Source organism: Heterodontus francisci, chromosome 9 (genome assembly GCF_036365525.1).
Source record: "Heterodontus francisci isolate sHetFra1 chromosome 9, sHetFra1.hap1, whole genome shotgun sequence".
NCBI classification, from domain to species: domain Eukaryota; kingdom Metazoa; phylum Chordata; class Chondrichthyes; order Heterodontiformes; family Heterodontidae; genus Heterodontus; species Heterodontus francisci.
The window spans coordinates 39606588-39630498 of NC_090379.1; the positions used below are offsets into that span (position 1 = coordinate 39606588).

At 40.3% G+C, this 23911-nt stretch overlaps 2 protein-coding genes across 9 annotated transcripts in view; one reads left to right on the top strand and one right to left on the bottom strand.

The window, feature by feature from the left end:
- LOC137373693 (alpha-1-antiproteinase-like) overlaps positions 1-23911 on the bottom strand; it is a 269343-nt gene that overhangs the window by 86133 nt on the left and 159299 nt on the right. The window lies entirely within an intron of this gene.
- The window catches only part of fancm (FA complementation group M), a 155026-nt gene that overhangs the window by 41623 nt on the left and 89492 nt on the right, over positions 1-23911 (top strand). The window lies entirely within an intron of this gene.

The window sequence follows — 23911 nt, forward strand, 5'->3', positions numbered from 1 at the left end:
CTTGCATATATATAATAAATAAAAACAAGAAATGCTGGAATCACTCAGCAGGTCTGGCAGCATCTGTGGAAAGAGAAGCAGAGTTAACGTTTCGGGTCAGTGACCCTTCATCGGAACCCCTGCTTTTATTATTATGCATATATATAATGCCTTTTAACGTGGCCATTCAGAGAAGCGTAATCAGCCAAAAATTAACACCAACCAAGGAAGAGATATTAGGAGTGGTGACTAAAAGTGTGCTCGCATAGAGAGGTTTTTAAGTTGGCTCTTAAAAGAGTGAGAAGATTCTTAGGAGGATAGGGGTGAAGAGGCAAAGGTGTTTAAGGAGGGAATTCGAGGACTTGTGGCCTGGACAGTTGATGGGGTGAAGGGAGTGGGGGAAATATGTAAGAGGACAGAGTTGCAGAAATGCAAGGTTGTCGGATAGTTGTAGGGTTTGAATGTTAGAGTTGGGGAGGGGCAAAATCTTGAGATTTGAACATGAGGGTGAACAGAGATGGGTGATGTTCCAGAGGTAGAAGTAGGTTGTGTTTGTGATGGAGTGAATATGGAAGCTCAGCTTAGGGTCCAGTAGGGCATGGGTTTTCAAAAGTTTGCTTCAACCTGAGATACTGGCTAGGGAGGGGTATGGAGTTTGTGGTGGGGGTTAATGGCCTTGGTCAAATTGAGTTTGCTGGGGAGGGGTGGGGTGATTCGACAGAGGCAGTTGAATGGAATGCTTCAGTGTTCATGACCAAGTCTTCCTTTCACCCGTTGGTGTGAGGATGGAAGGGGCATGGGAAAGGGGTTTAAGAAAAGGTTGGTAGCTGAGTAAAGAAGCTGTGGGTTATCTTTACATTCAAGGATGATCCTGGAGTAGTGAGCAATTTTGGAAGAGAACAGGGCCCAATTTCAAAAATTAATATTTTTAAAAGATTGCAGGTGGAGTAGGGAAAAAATGCTGAAATGGGATTTGGCAATGAGTCATACATACTATTGCTATTGTAATTTTGGAGGGGAACATACTTTATGTAGCTGGGTGGAGTGAATTCTTATGAAGGAGAAGGAAGCATTGTCCATCAGTGTGGTTTTAGTCAGATCTGGGTTGTAAATGGGGTGGCCCTTCATAAGGGAGTGAACATTCTAAAGAGTTGGCATCAGTTGATAGTTAGACATCTACTTCCTGAGGGTTGGTGGCAGTGGAGGAAGCTTTCATTTAAAAAAAAATTCTACAGTAAGTTCTGGCATTCATTTTTGTGTTGTGGATTGGAGGATTTTAATCTACTCCAGATCCAGGTTTTCCATCCACCCTCTATCTGGATGCCAGCTGTTCCATATATAGGTCAGTTCACTGGATTAAAACAAACCTGTGATGAAAGATTGAAAGATTTGTCTCTAGCTTTGTGGCAAACATATCCTTGGCCTTGAAAGTATGTAGCAAATTATCAATGGGAATGTCAAGTACCTTTTTATAGTAATTCATACTTTATTACTGATTTCAAGTAGCAAGCAAATCAATTTCTATTCAGTTTACTCTAGAATCAATCTGGTGGTTTATTCGTACTGTAGAAAATGAAGTAAACAAATACCTCCCAGTTTAGAGGACTAATTTACGCTGCTCTTCCAAAATCCAATCTCACTTCCTGGGATTAAATGTTTTGAAAAAGTTGCTGTGTGCATGCGTGTGTCTGTGTGTGCGTCCATGTAAAAATATGCAAAGAATAGAAATATACATTGTTTGCAGTGATCTATTAATTTTGATCACTGCAAATGCCATTAACACTCCTTAGCTTTTACCCACACTGGTTAAACTATCTGCTTCTTGTCCAGCTACATTCGGTGTTTTAGGACTTTCACTTCCAGGTTTACATTGAGCTAAGTGAGTAAAATCCAAGCCCCAGTGACACGTCTATTCCTCCAGGTTCATTTAGTGAATGACTATCACAGTGCATCGGATTACTGGTGGGTCTGCATGACACAGGTATTGGATCACCGAGTTTGTGTTAGTCTTCATTCCAGTCTCCCATCGGCTGTCATCTTGACTTTTGCCTCATCCTTTCTCAGAAATAAAGACAGCCACTAGTTTGTCATTAGGCAAATGACAAATTGAGACCAGCTCGGTGGCCAGCAGTTACCAGGCTGTCTTCCCAAGTGGTATACGAACATATAAATTAGGAGCAAAAGTAGGCCCTTGAGCCTGCTCTGCCGTTCAATAAGATCGTGGCTGATCTGTTTGTGTTTTGAATTCCATACTCCCATCCATCCCCAATAACCCTTGATGGCGAACAGTCCACTGTAAACTGCGCAAGTGAATTTTTACCAAATTCCTGACCACAGTATGGATTACTGTTATGAACAGGTGTAAATCTGAGTTCTTTTTGCCTTCAGTCTGGTTCAGTAAATATACCGAGTCGGATGTGTAGGTAAAATCAATTACTTTATTTGCGCAGTCGCCAGCGGACTTACTCTGAGAACAGCGGAACTGACTCCACCAGAGTCTGTCGGGTCCCCCCCCAGAGTAAGTGAAGTTTGTGATACAGGTGCTACTGTTTATACATTAAGATTCATGCTACACCTCCTTGTTTAACCAATCAGTGCGGTACAATTCGACTTCACCCACGTGGTGACATGCAGTACATCTGTTACTGAGGTTACAATACACTCCATTCTCAATACATACTTGTTACTAATAAAATATTGTTTTGTATCAGCAAGATTAAAAGAAAACAGACATTAAGACAATTAGCAAAGGAAGAGGAGTTAGAAACAAGATACTGATTTTGATTCCCACAGATACTGCTTTTGCTTCCCACAATTGTCATAAGTCCTGGGATCCTGTAATCTCTATCAAGTCACATCATGAAGTAACACCAAGCAGCAACAGTATACAGTGATAGTGTGGCCTTTCATTCCTTATCATCACTCACACAGGGATGGCCAGCATCTCTCACAGGAATCCATTTGTTCCAAACCACAAGGAGTTACACAATCAAGTCATGAATGAACAAATGTCCTTGCAATTACCAGTGCCTGTAAGTTTATACGATCTCACACTCTCAGCCTTTACTTTTAACTATTTCATTGCAGTTTCTCAAGCTTTAAATCATTTCATCAGAGCTCAGCAAAGTGACTACTCCTAACTTGGCTATATTTCCCATCTAGCATAGTGCCATGCCTTTCTGCTCACTTCCACATTCCCCCCTTTTATCATTCTATGATAACCTTCTCTCTACTGATCAACTTATATATGATTATATATTTTCACTAGGATTATATGGATCTATTTACTCAAATAACATTTAAACAGTATAATATAAAAGCAAATATAAAAACTCAGCAACTGCTGAATCTGAAGGGTAGGCTGAGCCACCCTCTCACAAGGGGGCGTGTATTAGCCTGGTCGATATGTTTTGCATTCTAGCCTTTCCCTCGGATTGTCATGTCTGGGTGATAAGAAGAGTGCTGTTGAAGTACAATGTCTCTCTCTCTCGCTGTACCAGCTGCAAGGCCAAGTTGCCTCTGCAGCCCTGAAGTTAAGAAGTCATTTCTGATAAGCTGTCCCTCCCTACAGCACTGAAGCTAGCTTGTTAGCAGTACATGACTGATTAATTGTTTCATCTTAAATGTTCCCATGTAATTCTGTTCTTAAAAATTCTAAAATCTAAATTCTGTTCTCACAGTCCCCCCTTCGATTCTTCAAAACATTTTTAAAAGTCAATCCCTTGATCCCACCTAGGTGCCTTTAATGGTCTCTATTTGTCTAGAAACAGCCTTCAACACCCAGAGGGGTCGCACTCAATATGTTGCCTGCTTGTGCCATAAGAGGGGCCTGCGGGAACTCTGTAAAGGCATAAGTTTTGCAGGGGCTTCAACTACTTTCTTACAACATAAAAGGTGATACACTTGTACAATTACAATTTCATTTGCAAAGCAAAAGCAGTGTAATATTGAAGAAAGCACAATTTAAACATCACTATTACATAATCAATCAATTGTGCGAACATAATACAGTCGCAATTTCATTCTTAGGGTATACTGATCTTTCAACTAATTCATTTTAACAATATATGAATAGGTTATACATTTACCCTTGTGTGGCATAACTAATTGCCTATCCATTTATAGAGTAAGTTCGAATACAGATTGCTTTTTCGGGTAGCTGTCCAACCTGTGTTCATACATCCTCTTACATCGCCTAATTAATTTCTAAAGTTGCCAATTTAAGTAGGTCACATATAACACCATGATACCCAAAACCACTATCAGGAAATGGGAGATAATTCTAAACCAGGGGTGTATCTGCACGTCTGACCCCCAGTTCCATAAGTCCTCCTGCCATCCTGCCAGGTAGAATCATTTATCTTGTCAATCTCATCTTGTTGCATCTTCGACTGTTGTTCCAAATTGTATTACACTACAGCAATGACTTCTAGCTGCTGTCTCTCCTTACCCAAGCGTGTGGGCAATGGCTGAATAGTCAAATCCTCCTTAATACTTTCTGTCACAGTTATTGTTTCTGTCTTTTGCTGATGTATCTGTACCAACTCCATCTTCCCTACTCGGGTTGGTATTTGTGGGTTGAACCAAAATGTACTGTTGCTCACCGGCCAAGTCCATTTATGTCCATACTGGTACTCCTTCGCTGTGGTGGTTAAGCAATATCTCCCCTTTCCCATATAGGCCACATGGGTGAGCTCTGACAATGCTTTCCTAGTCTCCATGGTGTAATTTACAGTGGCATTAAATCCACATTTTGATTCTGCCATTTTATCTATAGGATGAGGACATATGACCACCTGGTTTTTCAGACTACACTCAGACAATGGACAATATTGTTCCAATTACCTCTTTTCCAATTTCCATAACATAGGGTAAAATATCATTGTATTCTATGTAATCTTTCCCCTTATCACTCCTGTATTTTCTACTTGTATACTTGCATCCCTAACTTATCTCTCAGAATTACAGGTATTCCTAACACTACTCCAATGCTCATAGATCCTGTATTTACACATTCCTGATCTTTCCATACTTTAAATTTTCTGATTTGGCACCTGGTAATTTTATCATTTGTGTGACTAGCTAAATTCTCCGACTGGGTGTAATTTATCCAAACTGGTACCTGTCCTGCACCAATTTGCCTCCAATTTTCCTTCGTTTGTTCTAACATCCATGGACCATATGTACTACAAACACTTTCATTATTTGAAATGTTACTGTTCATTAATATATGTTACTGGTTACTAAAATAATATTTCTAGATAGACAAATTGTCTCCCTTGCCTTTGCTCTGGTTTTCATCCTCCTTCGCTGCACATAGCGCCTGTATGAACGGCAAGCTAGTATGCCCCATATTATGGCCAGTATTAACTGTATTTTACTATGGAGGCACCGGTATTGAATCTGGTAGCAACGTCATTAACTATCCCACTCTTTGTTCTATAAAGCTGATCCTGGCCTCTAAATCTGGTGGCACCCATGGCATCAGCAGCCTGCTGCATTACAATCTTACTTAATACACTATTATATTTCTTGCCTGTTCCGTACAATATCCCGGCATTTGAGATATTGACCAGGGCAGGCACAATCTCATGTTTAACATTATCATACAACGCTTTCCCTGGTTTCGATGTACCCACACACATCCATGTTCCTTTCAACTTTCCTTATCATCTGTTGCCCAATGGGAGGGGCACAAATAATTCCAAAGACACAGCTCTCAGTTACCCCTTCCCCTTTCTGTCTGGTCACGCAGTTAGCACGGTCATCTGTGGAACACCGTACACACTTCCCATCCAACATGTTGTGCAATGCCCCATAGTTCATATAGTCCATATTAATACTCCTTTCATTAATCCGTTGTGCATCCATTACCGGGTCTTTGTTCTTCCTCTCCGGATATTAGCATCAGGCCCCACAGCCACTGCAGTCCGGTTCTTTCCCATTAGCCACTTGTGGTTATATCTGTAATTTAAACACACTGCCCTGGTGGTCACCAGGTGTTAGTACTTGTCCATGTTGTGAGTATCCTCCGATGAGGGATACATGTCTACCTGTGGGGACCAAACATGTCCTGGGGAATCCAGGAGTTAATTTATATTCTTATCATCTCTACTCTTTTGAAATTATCTATATGGTCCCGTTGTACTCTGGTTTCGTTCCCCACAATCCTTGCCCAGTTAGTAACCCATCTAATAATAGTCCAAATGCCTATTAATACTACCATTATTCCCTTGATTATATATTTTTTTGTTGGTACCATGTATTTCTATCAGCCCTTCCCTTTACCATTACTTTGTCTCCCACAACAGGCACCTTTGTCTGTTCCTCTATCATGTTTCTATAGAACCCCCTGCCTCACCTTGTGCAGTTGTCTGCACAGCTCCTTCACGAATCTTTAACTCTTTCTCTTGCGGGTCCTATTTCCTCACTACCTGCTACATCATACCTTGGCAGTCTCATCACCCTTCCTGTCACCATATTCATCAAGTACTTTCCTACTTTAGCTACACCACTCTGTCCTTTTTGTTCCTTTTTCAAAATATCCTTTACTAGCTGACTAAGGGTTCTCACATTCTGGTCCACATTTTCCAAATCTATAGTATTGACAATTGAAGTTCCCGTATTAAGGACTGTGGCTGCGTCATTCACTAAACTATGTTTATGTCTCTTCCCCTTTATTATTCCCTCATTACCAAATTCCTGTCTCAGCAATTGTTACAGTAATACCTTGTACAACTCTCGGTTCTTAGGGCACCAGCCAGGTAGCTGGATATCTGACATATTCAATATTACCGGTACCAACTCAAGTTTTATGTTATCATATACAATTTTATTAGTTTTTATTATCGCAAGTCCATTCTGTAGTCAAGGCTGGGCAAGGGAGACCAGTCACTTGTGGCTGTTGGGTCGTAACCTTACTTGTTAGTAATTAAAATGTGGGGGTAATCGAGGTGATTGGAGCTTGTTGTCCGTTTGATAAATTTTGAATGCTGGTTTGATTGTTGGCTCCTTCCCTTGTACACCCCCCCCCCCAATGATTTTGACACAAAAGGTCCCTTGAGGGCCTTTGCTGTCAAAAGCTGACACACCTGGTAGATTAAATTGTCTACTAAAATAAAAGCAAAATACTGCAGATGCTGAAAATTGTCTCATTGATAAAGATGCTGTGATATTTGATGTCTGCAATTAAGGTCTTAAATTCTCAAAGTTGCTGGATCTTTTGCCGTGGCATCAATTCTCACATGGCCTGTCGTCACCTGCTTAAAAACAACCCACAAAGAATCCACTGTCGCTCTGCCCCTGAGCCCAATGGGTTAATTTGTCCAATTCTATCTGTCAATTTAGAAATTTAAAATTTAACAATGTCCAATATGTATAAATTTTACTCTCAGCAATGCAAAATTGTGTGGTGGATTAAATGGAAAAACAGCAGCTGCAGCGGGTTTTTTTTTCAAGGGGTGGAGCAAAATCGTCTCAGCTGCGTCACTTTACAAAACCTTTTCCTTCTCTGATCGGAAAAAAAACCACACTCCATTTTAATCTATTTTTTTCGAGCCTTTTGGTATCCTTAGGGTTGCTCTCCTTCGAAGTTGAAAATGCCACAAATGCTTCCGCTGCTTTCAAAATAACAAATCACATCTGCACACTTACACTGGTATCCCACTGTCATGCCACATATTCTGAACTCTCAGGTGATGTTATCAAAAGATCAAATATCAGCGGTGATGAAAAAGAGGGGGGGGGGCTGGTGGTGTCTATCTGAGATCTTTGCTTACCTCCCCCTGCAGGGTCCTGATATCTCAGGTTATGGCCAGACTTTCAAATGTAGCTCTCTTTAAAAACTCATAGCTCCAAGAGAAAACTATCAATTGCTAGTCTTAACTACACTTTCCTGACATTCACTGGAAAATTCGAGGCTTCTTGGAAATTAGCTGTTTATTTCACTATTTGTTTATCCCCAGAATTCCTTTATTAGCGCTTGCATCAGCCAGATCAGATTGCCAATTCCCATTAATTATAATTCTCTCTCATTTTGAGCCCTGGAGAACCTTTACAATTAATATTCATAATTCCTTAAAACAGAAATCAAACATTTCCGTTTGATTCCAGACATTAATGTATATTGTTTATGTTTTTTTTTTATCTTTGATGACATTTTAATTCCTTAAATAACTTGCCAAATTAAACTGGATTTTTGACATCTCAGATTATTCCAAATTCAAATAACAGTAAATTTCCCTTTGAATGCTTTAAATAACCATTCATATCAATTTAATTTTGTTTATCGATTCCAATTTCTTATGCCCAGACTTGGTTGTACTTTTTGTACGTTAAAGACAGAAGTGCTTGCAACTATCTCTCCTTCTCAAGCACTTTGTCTCATCGATAAGGATGGTTGAGCAGGGTTAATTTCTTGCTTGTCTCCAAGGGGGCGGAGCAAAGCATTCTCCGCTGCGTCGCTTTACGTAACCTTTTTTTAATGGAAAAGAACGAAACTCCTTTTTAAATGTTTTTTTTATCCTTAGGATTTTCAAACAACAAAATCCTTAGTAACATTATCAACTTCAAAGGAAACCATCTCCATCAGGAAAGACAGCATTTTAGATTAAACTCCAATTGTTTCCAAACTTATTTTTTTGCATCTTTTATAAGAGGTTTCTAATCCAAGGATGATTATTTTTTTTAACAAAGATGATTCCAAATTCCAATTCACTGCAATAATATTTAAAATCAAAACTGCCAATGTTATATGAGTGAGTCCTCTGTCCAGAACCGAAGACTCCTCCAAAACATGAAATAAACTTGAAAGTTCATTGTGGCAACAAATGAAATTTCCAGTTCTTCAACTTAAACAGGTCAATTAACCTTAATAGTATTAATTCAATTCAGACTTATTAACTTATACTACTTATTAACTACACACAGAACAGAATAGCATGTGCTTATTTTAAAAGATAGGTAAATTGCGTCATTTTCTTGTTCTTCAGGCGCCTTTTCAAATGACTGTAATAAAACCAAAAACTAAAGTAAAAGTTATTTAACATTCTTAACATAAAATATTTAACACCAGCTTCTTAAACAAACTTTAAACAGACAGAATCTTTCCTATATCTCCTTTGTTTATCCTTCTCTCCCTTAGACCAATATCCAATTCCTAACATTTGCTACTTAAAACAGTCAGTAAAACATGTCTTTAATTTAAACTCAAAAAAAAACTAGAACAGATTTTAAACTGGAACTCCAATTACAGCAGGAGTTGTAAACTTCAAATTGGATTTCTGCCAAACATCTTCAGACCTTCAAGGCTGGAGCTTATCTCTTAGAAAATTGTTCATTGCCTTTTCACAGTTGCAAAACCAGCTTTTAAAATCAAAATAAAATTTTAACTTAAAATATAATTCAATTTTATATCCCATTCCTGGGTGCACAACACTAAATCGAAATGAACACACTCAACAATCACTTTTCACACTCATTTAATTCCAAACAACTTTGAAAATTGATTTCTGTAATGGGGTACGAATTCAAAATACCAAATCTCTTTCAAAATTCCCTTTCCCGATGTCAAGGAACACACACAGGTTCAACTAATTCACAACCAAAACATGACTCAAGGTTCCCACAAAATATACACTTGTAAAAATAGAAAAAGTAACAGACTCATTCTCTCATCATTAAGGCCAGACAACAAAGAGTTAACGACAGTCAGTTTTACAGAACACAAGTTGTACAGAACAAAGACACAGTAACTTGTTTTTACTCTAAAACATACCTATCTTTAAAACACATATTTACCGTGGCGCTTCTGCGTCTTTCTCAAGGGGGCAAACGGACGTGGGTCGCCTTTCTCCAGAGGACATGGATTACTCGTCCCCGGGGGCAACCCTTCCTCCCTACAAGCCGTCAAGCCCATTCTTCCTCTACTTTCTCAAACCCTCGTTCTTTTCTATGAATCAAGCAGCATTAAAACGAAAGAAAACAAACGATACAAGAAAACGAATAGACACAGTAACACAAACAAAGGACGAACCACACACAAGGAGACGAACATGGGACAGGGAATTTTTAGAGTCTTTTGGTTTCCCCCTTCACTAATCGGTATTCCTAATTTGAGGGCGTTTTCGTGCCAACTTGATAGGAGGATTCTATTTTTTTTCTCCTGACAATATTGTATCCATAATCCAATTAATTCTTTGGCCCTATTGCCTTTATTTTGTTTCCAGATTTTTTTCTTGGTTTTTTTTTTAATCACTTCCAAATCTTTTGTCCCCCCCCTAAGGGCCATTGGTCTATTAATTTCTTATTTAAGGCTGCCGATAATTGTCTGAAGTCTTTCCCTTTATCCGGATATTTATCACACAGTACTTGTAATGGGCAGGATGGATCACTTGTATTATCTAAACAGTTTCCCATATTCACAACTATTATCACAAACTATAATTACAACTATTATTACAAACTATTATTACTTACAAATTATCTAAACAGTTACTCACAATAAAAAATAAAACCTTAATCTCAGTCGTTCTAAAACAACCTCGCATAACCTTCAGTCGCGACCTACTTTAACCTTCAGTCGTAGTCAATACGACCTACTTTAATTCTACCTCAGTCCCCATCAGCCGTCCTCTAAGGAAACAGACTAAACCTGAGTGTCAGCCGTTCTAAAACGACACTGACTTTAATCACCCTTCAGTCGTAGTCAATACGACCTACTTTAATTCTACCTCAGTCCCCATCAGCCGTCCTCTAAAGAAACAGACTAAACCTGAGTGTCAGCTGTTCTAAAATGACACTGACTTCAATCACCCTTCAGTCGTAGTCAATACAACCTACTTTAATTCTACCTCAGTCCCCCATCAGCCGTCCTCTAAAGAAACAGACTGAACCTGAGTGTCAGCCGTTCTAAAACGACACTGACTTTAATCACCCTTCAGTCGTAGTCAATACAACCTACTTTAATTCTACCTCAGTCCCCCATCAGCCGTCCTCTAAAGAAACAGCCTGAACCTGAGCGTCAGCCGTTCTAAAACGACACTGACTTTAATCAACCTTCAGCCGTAGCTTAATACGACCTACTTTAACCTTAACCTCAGTCGTACCTACTTCGACTGACCCTTATCTTTTCTAATCCGCCAGACAGATCATTGATCTCGTCCAGACGATCTTACCTGACCATAAGCGAGTGATCAAACTTTTATCGGACTACGAGACAGGGGAAAACCGGCGTGGTCATTGTTCAACTACTCACGTTGGGGGCCCATTTCCTCTCTCTCCGTCCAACACTAGTATGATTCTGATTTCGCTGATGATCGGCGGTCGTCTGTTGAGATCCCACTTCTGACACCAAAATGTAAATCTGAGTTCTTTTTGCCTTCAGTCTGGTTCAGTAAATATACCGAGTCGGATGTGTAGGTAAAATCAATTACTTTATTTGCGCAGTCGCCAGCGGACTTACTCTGAGAACAGCGGCACTGACTCCACCAGAGTCTGTCGGGTCCCCCCCCAGAGTAAGTGAAGTTTGTGATACAGGTGCTACTGTTTATACATTAAGATTCATGCTACACCTCCTTGTTTAACCAATCAGTGCGGTACAATTCGACTTCACCCACGTGGTGACATGCAGTACATCTGTTACTGAGGTTACAATACACTCCATTCTCAATACATACTTGTTACTAATAAAATATTGTTTTGTATCAGCAAGATTAAAAGAAAACAGACATTAAGACAATTAGCAAAGGAAGAGGAGTTAGAAACAAGATACTGATTTTGATTCCCACAGATACTGCTTTTGCTTCCCACAATTGTCATAAGTCCTGGGATCCTGTAATCTCTATCAAGTCACATCATGAAGTAACACCAAGCAGCAACAGTATACAGTGATAGTGTGGCCTTTCATTCCTTATCATCACTCACACAGGGATGGCCAGCATCTCTCACAGGAATCCATTTGTTCCAAACCACAAGGAGTTACACAATCAAGTCATGAATGAACAAATGTCCTTGCAATTACCAGTGCCCGTAAGTTTATACGATCTCACACTCTCAGCCTTTACTTTTAACTATTTCATTGCAGTTTCTCAAGCTTTAAATCATTTCATCAGAGCTCAGCAAAGTGACTACTCCTAACTTGGCTATATTTCCCATCTAGCATAGTGCCATGCCTTTCTGCTCACTTCCACACAGGTGGTAAAGGTTATGGGTGGTTCCCACTGTTCACCTCCCAACAGACTGCAGTCGTGTTGTGTTTAAAATGATGAGTTAACCCTTGAGTGTTTTTAGGGTTAAATAAACAGACAAATGACCGATTTTCTTGTAGGTTTAAAACAGAAGATTAATTATTTATTGAACAATATTTGTTCCCCGAAATGTTCCCACGCCACACTCTCATTCTCATACGCACTCTTAAGAGAAGATAGATAGAAGGTAAAGGCGAAGAGTTCAAAGTGTGATAGGTGTTCATGGTTTATGGTAAACCTGTTAAATTTTCTGAGTAGGACAGTCTCTTTTAAAGGTGCAGGCCTGGATGCACCTTTAAAGGAAGACTTTCAAGGAAGACTTGAACTTGTTGAGGTCTTGTAGATTTCAGACTGGAAGTGGCGGTCACTTTTTCAGTTTTCTGCTGCACCAACTTGAAGTGTAGAATTAGCAGTAGGATGACGACTTCTTTAGGCTGGATCTTTCTGCAGTCCCTGGCTGGATGACTTTCTGCGATGTTGCTGTGATCTTTCCCTCTCTCCAAGGGGTTGCCTATAAAGGTAAAAATTCATCACATTAGAATTTCTGTTATTTGACACATGGCCTTCTCCCCTGGTCTGACCATACAGTGGACTAGGATGTGGAATCCATGACTATTTATGGATGTCTAGATGAGTATCATTCTGTTATGCTGTGGCCACATCACGCCGCCTTTGTCTCAGGAGAAAACCATTCAATTCAGGAATGCCTGTTGATGGTTTCAGGATGGATGTAGTTGCCACCTCTTAGTCTGGAATGTATCCTTTTGTTCCTTAGAGACAGTGAGGTAGTCTATGACTATACAGGCCAGGTCATCTGACCTTCGGTGGCTATCTTTGCAGCACGGTGTGCACCATTTTAAAGGAAAAGTCAATTTTAAGGAGTCCACATTGATTAAAGTTCGTGTCTTAAAAGTCAGGAATATGATATGTCTTTACTAGGCATTTACCATATCCTAATCTTGGGTTCAATTGTAGCTCAGAAGATGGAATGTCTCTCTAATGAGTGCATTAATCCACTTGCTTGCCAATAGTATTAACTTAGTGCATAAAACTGTCCTCAGTACATTTTTGACAGGTCATAAATGTAGGTATAAAAAACAAAAAACTAGAAATATTCACTGGATCAGCATCTGGAAGAAATGTTAGCTGCATTTATTTGTCTCATCTGAAAGATGGCACCTTCAACTGTGTAGCACTCGCTCAGTACTGCACTGAAGTACCAACCTAGATTATGTGCCCAAGTCTCGACTGGGACTTGAACAGACCACTTTTTGACACCAGTATGAGCATTGCCCACTGAACTAAGGCTGACGTCTTTTATTACATTTTTACTTATATTATACCTTGACAGCAGCATTATTTACATATGATGTTATGTTGCAACACACATGTAATTTCCTTCCTTAATGACATTGATATGTTATAAATATAAGATAGTGAGTAATAAATCCAAAAGAGAATTTTAACTCAGGGTGGTAAGAATGTGCCACAAGCAATAGTTGAGGCAAATAGATTAGATGCATTTAAGGGGAAGCTGAATAATCATGAGAGACAAAGAATAGAAAGGATATTTAACATGATCAGTTGCTCGTATTAAGAGGTTGGGGAGGAAAAAGTAGAGGCATTATTACATATAAAATGTTACGACCAGGTGAGAAAGAGATCCAGGGTTCCCTTTCAGCCTTCACCTGGTCTTGCTGTAACAGGGTTTTATTTTTGAACACTGTTTTTTGCTCCCCCTTGGTGAATCCTTGTTCACCGCTTTCCAATTATAAGGTAAAGAAAAAAAGCACAAACAGGCTTTCTTTGGTTTAAACTTTTTATTAAACTTAAACTCTAATTTGGTTGATGCCGATGGATACATGACACGCCCACACTAGCATGCATATGCGATACACAATGCAATAGAGAGGAAAGAGCAGATGAAAAATTAAAATGGAAAGGTTTGAGGTTATATCTGAAGAGTAGTTGTTACAGTTCTTCGAGCTCACTCGAGTCCTTTTGTAGATAGGTCTTTTTGTTGGGGCCCAATATTCAGTAGGAGACTTTTCTCTCTTGGGGTTCATGTGTCTTCAGTGGGTTTCAGTTCTGAGAAAGAGATGAGAACAGACAGGAGGTTGTCTTCAGTCCAGAAGCATTCTGCATTCTGCCAGACACTGTCTTTCCAATTTAAAACTCATAGTTCAAACTCTGCAACAGCCAGCTAGTCATGTGACTAACTAGTCTGACCACTTCTGTCTGTGAATTGAATTGGAGCAGGGAGTAGCTCCTTTGTCGACGAGCACTGTCTGTTAATATGCAAAAATGTCATTCCAACCAGGGGCCTGGCAACCCCTTGTAACAGGCCTTCTCTTCCCAGCAACAATTTGAAATTTAATGTCCATGTGGCAAAATTAATGTGCCTTATTCTTGGCAGGTGGGGGCCTGAAATTACATATGTTATTGTCAAATTCATTAGAAAATGAAATAGTGCCAGAGGACTGGCTGACAGCTAATGTTGTCCAATATTTAAAAAATAGATAGAATTACAGATGTTTGTATTTAAAGGAGGATCGAACAAGTCTATGGATTTATAGACTAATTAGTTTAACATCGATAGGAAAGATAAAGGAATCCTTACTCAGATGTAATAGCAGTGATTTCAAAAGAGAAGGTCATACCTTACCAAACCTTTTGAATTCTTTGAAGAAATAATAGGGTTGATAAGGGTAATGCAGTAGATGTAATGTTTTTGGATGTTCAAAAGACCTTCAATAAGGTACTGCATAGTGGACTCATGACTAATGTCGGGGAAAAGTAGCAAAATGGATAGCAAGCTGGCTACAAGATAGAAAACAGTAGGAGTTGGAGTTAGTTACTCAGAGTGGCAAATAGTGGGAAGTGATGTTCCACAAGGATTGGGGCTGGGACTAGTGTTCACCGTTTGCATAAACAATTTGGACTCCGGATTTGGAAGTTCAGTTTCAAAATATGTGGAGGACACCTAATCGGGGTTAATGCAGAGGAGGACTGAGACAAAATAGGCTATGTTTGCTGACGATGCAACCATTAGATGATGCAGTACTGGCATATGTCATTGCCTGCAACATTCAGGCAGCTGCCAGTGATAAAGATTACAAAACAAAATTGAATCCAAACCCCCTCACCCCTCAATGTCTGCGATCGCTACATTCAGTTTCTTGCTCCCTCACATGCTCGCCTTCTCGTTGCTCCTCCCGCCACTTCAGACTGCTCGCCGCTCCATTCTGCTGTTCTCTCCCACGACAGTCCGCTCTCTGTTCCCTCCTGCTGCTCACTCCACGCTTCACTGCCCGGAGGAGTGAGTGGGGTGCGAATGGTTAGGTGGGCTTGAGAGGGAGTGGGGAAGAGAAGCAGCAATTGAGGTGTTGATCGTGGGAGGGAGCAGGGAAGAGAAGCGATGACTGAGGTGCTGGTGGGGGGGAAAACAGGGTGCTGTTGGAGGGGATTGTGGTGGCTGTTGAGGGGTGAAGCAGTACTCTGTCATTATGTCTGATGTCGTTACATGGTGCCGTTGACGTGTGCATGCGCAGACCCATACTGGCAAGCAGGAAAATGTTCGGATGCACTGATGACATTGGCGATTGCTCTGCGTTGTCAGGAGATACTCCGGACAAAATACAGGAACACATGAATGAACTTGCAGAATTGGCATATGAGGAGTGGCGCAGTGGTTAGCACTGCAGCCTCACAGCTCCAGTGACCCGGGTTCAATTCTGGGTACTGCCTGTGCAGAGTTTGCAAGTTCTCCCTGTGACCGCGTGGGTTTTCGCCGGGTGCTCCGGTTTCCTTCCACAGCCAAAGACCTGCAAGTTGATAGGTAAATTGGTCATTGTAAATTGCCCCTAGTGTAGGTAGGTGGTAGGAGAATTGAGGAAAGGTGGGGATGTGGTAGGGATATGGGATTAATGTAGGATTAGTATAAATGGGTGGTTGATGGTGGGAACAGACTCGGTGGGCCGAAGGGCCTGTTTTAGTGCTGTATCTCTAAATAAAAAAAAAATAACAAATAGGTGTTACATTTTTGTTGGGAAGAAAACGGATGCCAGATACTCTAAATAGTGTCTAAATGGGGTAGAGGAGCGGAGGTGTGGGGGAGTTGGGGAGGGGTTATGGATATGCAAATCACTAGAAGTAGTGATGCAATTTAATAAGGCTATAAAAACAGCAAACAACTCTCGGATTCATTTCTAGAGGAATAGAATTGAAAAGCAGTGAAATTATGTTAAACATAATAACACCTTGATTAGATCACTAAAGCAAAATACTGTGGATGCTGGCAATCTGAAACAAAAACAAAAAATACTGGAAATACTCAGCTGGTCTGGCAGCATCTGTGGAGAGCAAAACAGGGCTAATGTTTCAGTTCTGTGACCTCGTATCGGAACTAGCTGGTTAGATCACAAGTCCCCAGAATATGAAATAAAAACAAGAAATGCTGGAACCACTCAGCAGGTCTGGCAGCATATGTGGAAAGAGAAGCAGAGTTAACGTTTCGGGTCAGTGACCCTTCTTCAGACCCTTTCCGGGTCAGTTTCTTTTAATGTTAACAAGTCCTTCATTCTGACAAAGCTGGTCTTGGCCATCTGAATTCTCTGTTGGATTTTCCATCATCTGTGATGAGCTGTCCAAGGTATGTAAACCTTTTTCACTTGTTCCATGACTTGCCCATTTACTTCAATTTTCACTTCCAGGGTTAGGTCTCTGTTTATCACCATTGTCTTGGTTTTGTTCGCATTCATTCTTAATCCATAATCCACACTCCTCGCATTTACTTTGTTCGCAATTTCCTGTAGGGCCTCTTCTGACTCTGCAATCAGTGCAGTGTCATCTGCATATCTCAAATTGTTAATGTACAACCCACCAATCTTGCAATCTGGTAGATGTTCTGTGTCTCTGAAAATAGTTTGTGTATAGCTTGAACAGTTTTGGGGATATGAAACAACCCTGACGCACTCCTTTTTTTAATTGGGAAAATGTCTGACAAGCCGCTACCAAGTCTCATCACCGCTGATTGCTTCCAATATAGATTCTGAATTATCCTTTTATCATTTCTGTTAATTTCTAGTTTGTTTAAGCACTCCATTATTTTCTGATGACAGAGTCATAGATATACAGCACTGAAAAAGGCCCATTTATACTATTCCTACATTAATCCCACATTCCCTACCACATCCCCACCATTCTCCTACCACCTACCTACACTAGGGGCAATTTACAATGGCCAATTTACCTATCAACCTGCAAGTCTTTGGCTGTGGGAGGAAACTGGAGCACCTGGAGGAAACCCACGCGGTCACAGGGAGAACTTGCAAAATCCGCACAGACAGTACCCAGAACTGGACCCGGGTCACTGGAGCTGTGAGGCTGCAGTGCTAGCCACTGTGCTGCCCTCTATCAAATGCCTTCTGATTGTATATATGCTTTATAGACTCAGTTTTTTTTGTACTTCCAGATGTCTTTTGATCACTACTCTCAAGTTAAAGATGCCCTCTCTTGTTCCTTTCTTCGGTCTGAATCTTGATTGGCTATCATTTATCTCTGCTTCGAAAGATTGGTCATTTCTTTCTGAAAATGATTATTAAAATCATTTCATCACACGGCTCATGAGGCTTATTGTCCTGTGCTCTGAACACTCTAGGGTTTTTGGTTTCTTTGGGAGCTTAATTAACTCTATGCTGTAGACTCTTTGTAATCCATGTTGGTTAAACTGGGTAGACAAACAGAAATGGTGGGTTTTGCTCTGCTATGCTAACAATATTTTGTTGACTTTAGAAAACATGAGATGGTCTCAATGATCAGAAACAGAGGCTTGAGAGGTTTTGTCTTGATAAAAGGAGGGTTCAAATTTTTTCTTGAAAATAGAAAATTTTGAAAGTTATACAGTGAGTCCATTGGCATTAAGACAAGATAGTTAAAAGGTCAGTTGAGGTTCTTTTTTAGAGCTGAACGTAGGTGAACCCCCTATTTAGAGCTTGACCAAAACAAGCCTAGGGAAATTGGGGAGGGTGTGGCAGGTGGTTTGATGGAGAGAAACTGGTAGGTTGTTAGTTAGAAATTCTAAATATGACAAGTACTACAAAAACAGCACAGAGAGCTGCTAATGAATCAGTTTAAAAAAAAAAATCAGCAAGTGAAGTGTTGGATGATGTAGAAAGGTCACCTCAAACAGGTGGTGAAGACAAGGTGTCTGAAACTGCTCCATTGTTAAGAGTACAAAATAATAGAATAGCTATTGGGCAGGTGCAGGACTAGCAAGCCCTCTGTACCTCACTTAAGTGGCAATTCCTTACTTGTGAGCCTAAATGGTGAGTGTTGGGCAGGATATGTGACCATGGGTAACATAATAACTGAGCCTCATCCCACATATATCACACTTTCCAGTGGACAGTTGCTGGATAACCAACTGTAGTGGAAATCCTGGTTATCGGTTTCACCTTCTTACCGCACCCGCCCCCTCCCCCCCCCACCAGCCCTCAACCCATTGTAGCTAGGGCCATCCTGGTTGAGATCTGCTATCGAGCTCATTATAGACTGAGAATGAAACTTTGGACTAGCTTGTCAGTAGGTCTTTATCCACTAGATTGTCAGTGAAATATTGAGTCATGTTTTTGTGCTACTCTAAGATTCTCTTCATTTTGTTTGCTTTTGTGAAATGTAATTCCAAATTGTTTAAGCATAATTTTTTGGATTATAGAAATCATCTGGAAAAAATACTAATTTGGCAACTACTCTCAGAAGAAATTCAAGCTACTGCATGTAATACTGAGTTACCGTGTGTAGTAATTACCATAACAGTGGCTTACAATGTACAACTTGTTTTCAGCTTATGTAGCAGGCTATTATCTGGTGCCATTGATTTGCTGCACAGTGCAGTGTTCATATGAGTGTTTGTTTGTTTTTAGCATTGAACTGTATGGGGAAAAGAATACTGGAATCTGGCAGAATTAGTACAAGTCATTTTGAACAGAAATATGACAAAATAAATTGTATATTCATGAGACAATAAGATTACTTAATGAATTTGAGGCTTTGTGGTGCAATCACTTATAAGTGTTTTGCCTTTTGAGTTTTATTCAATTCCTGATTATCCAGATTCACTGATTTTAGGTTTAATTTTTTTTCCTCATTGTCCTAAGGGATTGTACAGGCTAAAATGCTTAACTACAAATTACAAACTCCAAAAAGCATAATAAAACTAAGATGTTGGGCAAAGTTTAAAAGTGTTGGAATATTTGGAGCAATGTTGTGTTTTCTTGCAGGACAATTACATTCTTATTTATTGATGACTGGTGAGAAATGATCCTTTGCAAAGAGGAAGTGAGCAGATGAATGGCATGTGATATCAAAATCTACTACACACGTGGTAGCAAATAGAAGGGATTTGCCATCTGGTATTAGAACATAAGAGGAATCATTTGTGTTGGGATCATTTAAATTTCAGTCCTATTGAAAGATTTGCGATTTAGCGCGAGGGTTGCATTATCCTTTGATGCTGTTCTGGAAGCTTAGTGCAAGAGGATCTTGAGGCACAATCCCATTAAAGTATAAACTGCAGCTATATTGAATTCAGTTGTTTTGAAGAAAATCTGGGAATAAAGTTGGTACCAGTAAAAGCTGTTGGATTGTTGTAAAATTCCAACTTTTTTTTATTCATTTATGGGATGTGGGCATCGCTGGCTAGGCCAGCATTTATTGCCCATCCCTAATTGCCCTTGAGAAGGGGGTGGTGAGCTTCCTTCTTGAACCGCAGCAGTCCATGTGAGGTAGGTATACCCACAGTGCTGTTAGGAAGGGAGTTCCAGGACTTTGATCCAGCGACAGTGAAGGAACGGCGATTATAGTTCCAAGTCAGGATGGTGTGTGACTTGGAAGGGAACTTGCAGGTAGTGATGACCCCATGCATTTGCTGCCCATGACCTTCTAGTTGGTAGAGGTCGTGGGTTTGGAAGGTGTTGTCAAAGGAGCCTTGGTGCGTTGCTGCGGTGAATCTTGTACATGGTATACACAGCTGCCACTGTGCGTCAGTGGTGGAGGGAATGAATGGCACCCCGTCCACAAACAATCAAGTGGGCTGCTTTATCCTGGATGGTGTTGAGCTTCTTAAGTGTTATTGGAGCCACACCCATTCAGGCAAGTGGAGAGTATTCCATCGCACTCCTGACTTGTGCCTTGTAGATGGTGGACAGGCTTTGGGAAGTCAGGAGGTGAGTTACTCACCACAGGATTCCTAATCTCTGACCTACTCTTGTCGCCACGGTTTTTATATGGCTACTCCAGTTCAGTTTCTGGTCAATGGTGACCCCCTAGGATATTGATATTGGGAGATTCAGCGATAGTAATGCCATTGAATGTCAAGGGGAGATGGTTAGATTCTCTCTTGTTGGAGATGGTCATTGCCTGGCACTTTTGTCACTAATGTCCTTTAGGAAAAGAAACCTGCTGTCCTTGCCTAGTCTGCCTTTCTATTACTCCAGTCCCACACTGTGGTTGACTCTTAACTGACTTCAGCAAACCATCCAGTTTGGAGAGAAGGCATACCATCACCACCACCTCAAAGCAACTAGGGATGTGCAATGAATGATGGCCTTACTGGTGATGCCCACTTCCTGAGAATTAATTTAAGAAAAAAAAGCTGAATTTTAGGCTGATCAGTTGTAGATTGGAAAATAGCGAATGTAACTCCTTTACTCAAAAAGAAAGGGAGACAGAAACCAGGAAATTACAGGCCATTTAGCTTAACATCTGTCTTGGGGAAAATGTTAGAAGCTATAATTAAAGATGTTATAGCAGGGCATTTAGAAGAATTCAAGGTAATCAGGCAGAGTCAGCATGGTTTTGTGAAAGGGAAATCATGTTTAACTAATTTATTGGAGTTCTTTGACGGAGTTACATGTGCTGTGGATAAAGGGGAACCGGTGGATGTATTGTACTTAAATTTCCAGAAGGTATTTGATAAGGTGCCACATCAAAGGTTATTGCAGAAAATAAAAGCTCATGGTGTAGGGGTAACATATTGGCATGGATAGAAGATTGGTTAGCTAACAGGAAACAGTGAGTAGGCATAAATTGGTCATTTTATGGTTGGCAAGATGTAACAAGTGGTGTGCCACAGGGATCTGTGCTGGGGCCTCAACTTTTTACAATTTATATAAATGACTTAGATGAAGGGACCGAAGGGTGGTGGGTGCCTGGAACGCGTTGCCAGCGGAGGTGGTAGACGCGGGCACGATAGCTAGACAGATACATGAATGGGCAGGAAGCAAAGAGATACAGACCCTTAGAAAATAGGCGACAGGTTTAGATAGAGGATCTGGATCGGCGCAGGCTTGGAGGACCAAAGGGCCTGTTCCTGTGCTGTAATTTTCTTTGTTCTTTGTATGGTTGCTAGATTTGCTGATGACCAAGATAGATTGGAAAGTAACTTGTGAAGAGGACGTAAGGAGGCTACAAAGGTAGATGGGTTAAGTGAGTGGGAAAAGACCTGGCAAATGGAGTATAATGTGGGAAAATGTGAAATTGTCCACTTTGGCAGGAAGAATAACAAAGAAACATATTATCTAAAAGGTGAGAGGTACAGAGCTCTGAGATGCAGAGGGATCTGGGTACCTTGTGCATGAATCGCAAAAGGTTAGTATGCAGGTACAGCACGTAATTAAGAAAGGTAAGAGAATGTTATCATTTATCGCAAGGGGAATAGAATACAAAAGTAGGGAGGTTATGCTTCAGCTGTACAGGGCATTGGTGAGACTACATTTTGGGTACTGTGTACAGTACTGGTCTCCTTATTTAATGAAGGTTGTAAATGTGTTTGAGGCAGTACAGAGAAGGTTTACTAGACTAATACCTGGAATGGGCAGGCTGTCTTACGACGAAAGATTGGACAGGCTAGGCTTGTATCTGCTGGAACTTAGAGTAAGAGGCGACAAGATTGAAACATGTATGACCCTGAGGGGTCTTGACAGGGTGGATGTGGAAAGGATGTTTTCTGTTGTGGGAGAATCTAGAACAAGGGGTCATTGTTTAAAAATAATGGGTTGCCCATTTAAGACAGAGATGAGAAATTTTTTTCTCAGAGTCATGCGTCTTTGGAATGTGGTGGAAGCAGAGTCTTTGAATATTTTTAAGGCCGAGGTAGATAGATTCTTGATAAGCAAGGGAGTGGAAGGTTATCGGGGTAGGTGGAAACGTAGAGTAATCTGTTCAACCATGAACTGAATGGTGGAGTAGGGTCGAGTGGCCTACTCCTGCTCGTAATTCATATGTAAATTGGGCTTGTCATATCTGAATGATGTAGAAGGTAGTTCCCAGCAGTTCGCTGCTTGGGGTGAAAAAGAAAGAATATTGTGAAGATTAGTGCCTACTCCTTGATCATGTTATGGACAGGTGGGAAATGGCATGGCTGGTTCCACTAACCACAGGTAGTGTTTTGTTTTAATTATTGTTTTAGCCCCTGTGTTTTGTTGGTCAAATAAACAGACAGTATAAGGTTTTCTCGTGAGTTTGAAACAGAAGATTAAATACCTATTAAACAATAATCACCTGAAATGTTTGTAACACCACCCATGCATGCATTCACACTCTCATGCACACTCAAGAAAAGATAGATAGAAGATAATGGGTAAAAGGTGTTAAGAGTTCAAGGTGTAGAAGTCTGCTGTTTTCAGGAAAAACCTGTGGGATTCTCTTAGAAGGTAAATTTTAAAGTTGCAGCCCAGTTTGTTGGTCATCGTGCCCTTGCTGAGTTGCTGAAGTCTTCTGGCAGATAACACTTCAGTTTGAAGATGGTGCTGGTATCTGTTGGTTCAATTTTCACAAGTGGAGAATTTGTTCAAAAGGCATTCTCTCTTACTTCTCTGCTGCAATTGGTTACCAGTTTGTCTCCGCAGGGTTCAAATGTCTTAGTTGGAATTGATCGCTCTCTCGCTCTGTTATATCCCACCATTCTGATGAAGGGTCACTGACCCGAAACGTTAACTCTGCTTCTCTTTTCACAGATGCTGCCAGACCTGCTGAGTGGTTCCAGCATTTCTTGTTTTTATTTCAGATTTCCAGCATCTGCAGTATTTTGCTTTTATTCCTTTTAAAGCTATTGCTCGTGTATGTATTCTGGCCCTAATTGCTTCTTTTGCGTTACATGTTTACCCTCTTCCCTCACCAATTGCTTTACAGGGTAGGGTGCCACCCTAGTCTGCCCTCCCAGCACATTCTTTAAACTTGTGCTATCTCTCCCTGATAACTTGCCCTGTGGCAGTGCTCCTCCCTGTTCTCATCAACATCAGTGCTACTGGTTTGTCATTCCATTTCCAGCCAATCTTCGTTCCTTCTGTGCATGTTCTGGTGCAATGCTGTCCTTGTTCCCCTGTATAAAATCAATAACTTAAAGCAAAAATTTCTAAAGATATATTATGTTCTCTTGCATTTTAGCAGGAGCAAACTTGAATATTTGATCTTCATAAGCAGTAAGGAAAGTGTTAGGAAATCCTTGTTTACTCTGATTGCAACTATAGTTTTATTGCTAAATGTAGTACATTGTTAAATAAAAAAATGTTTAAATTATGTTTAATTTTCCACTTGAATAAAGCTGCTTTCTAGGCTTATTAAATGTTTAAAATATTATTTAACACACAGTTAAAAATATTTGCTGCAGTTCCCTAATTTAGAAATAT